Consider the following 1513-nt stretch of genomic DNA (forward strand, 5'->3'; position numbering starts at 1 on the left):
CCACAAATAATGCTGCAATGAACATCCTCCCTCAGGACTTGTGGGAGACTCTCTTTGGGATATAAACCATGATTTTTCTTTATATAGAAAATGTGTGCCTCCTATGAAACAGGAAGATGGTAAATTTAGAGCCCCTTTCTGAAAAAATTGCTTATGCCATTGCAGTCATATCTCAGGCACTGTTCTAGACATAGGGTCGTCACAAGGTGGAATACAGATATTCAGTTACAGGACATCAGAATCCTTTTAATTACTAAATAAATAATCAACTTGTAAATGTTTATTCGTGCCATTCATGTGCTAGTAAGTATTAGAGGGGTGGCACAGGATGGCTAAGGTACCCTTGGTCCCAACATAGTGAAGAGATTAAGGATCTGGATGTAGATTTGGGGTGATATGGTTCCAGGGCCACTTCTATTACGCGTACTTGTGTTTGTTTGTTTGTTTGTTTTTTTGAGGACCAAACTTTCATATTTCAAGGACATCTCAAGTGAGTTACTGGTGGGGTTACAGAAACTTCCATTCATGCCACCACAGCAAGAGTCAAGAATTCTGAAGGTTGAAGCAATTACTGCTTTGGATACATAACAATATATTAAAGCATGTCAGAAAGTGCAAAAAAGGAGGCATTCAGCAGAGCAAAAAAAAGCAACAGGCTGATTGTCCTAACAGAAACTCTTTCTAGAGCTCAGTCCCAGGGATTAGAGCTGCCTCTAAGGCAGAGGTCCAGACATGGGTTTTGATGGATTCTTATTACAACTAGTCAAAGGCAAGCTAAAAAAAACCGAGGTTCACATTTCCCCCATGACTGTCCTTGCAACAAAGAGAACATTTGGTTACCTCTCACACGTAGAGCTGAGCAAGAACCCAGTGGCAGGACTTAGTCAGTGATTCTGACCCCAGGCTGACATCTCTGGGCCCGAGCTCTGAGCTCCTCAGGCAGGATGGCCTGGAACTGCTCCTGTACCAGCATCTCCACAATCTGCTCCTTTGTGTGAATATCGGGTCTCAGCCACTGTCCGGCAAGCTCCTGGAGATGTCTGAGGACATCCCTGGGCTGAGCTGCATCCTCATAGTGGAATCTCTGGATCTGCCTAGAGACTGCCGTGTTGGGAGGATTCCTTGTGGCATGGTCTCCAGGTCTTCAACAGAGTCTGCATCGAGGCACTCTGGTGGAGCCTGGACCTGGGGAACCGATATTAGGACAACTTCTGGCTCCTCGGCCATCATCTCATTTGAAGATGACCCTATTTTATCATTCTGGACTTCTTTACTTTGTGTCTCTTGGTACCCTTCATTCTCCATTGTGTTAAATTTCTTGAGCCCTCCGAGGCCATTTTTCTCATATATAAAATGAGGATGACAAAGGTGGTTGTGGGGATTAAATGTTGTTGGGATTAAATTAAAATGGACATAACTGTTTTTGTTGTGAAGGTTAAATGAGATAGGGCTTAGCATAGAGTCTGGCCTGAAATAAATGCTTAAAAGGTTGGATAATCCCTGCCATCAAGAA

General features: G+C 43.6%; 1 pseudogene; it reads right to left on the bottom strand.

The window, feature by feature from the left end:
- Positions 1-880: 880 nt before the first annotated feature.
- Positions 881-1305, bottom strand: LOC129516900 (SCAN domain-containing protein 1-like; annotated as a pseudogene).
- Positions 1306-1513: the final 208 nt, after the last annotated feature.

The sequence above is a fragment of the Nyctereutes procyonoides genome, unplaced genomic scaffold (genome assembly GCF_905146905.1).
Source record: "Nyctereutes procyonoides isolate TBG_1078 unplaced genomic scaffold, NYPRO_anot_genome, whole genome shotgun sequence".
Taxonomy (NCBI): domain Eukaryota; kingdom Metazoa; phylum Chordata; class Mammalia; order Carnivora; family Canidae; genus Nyctereutes; species Nyctereutes procyonoides.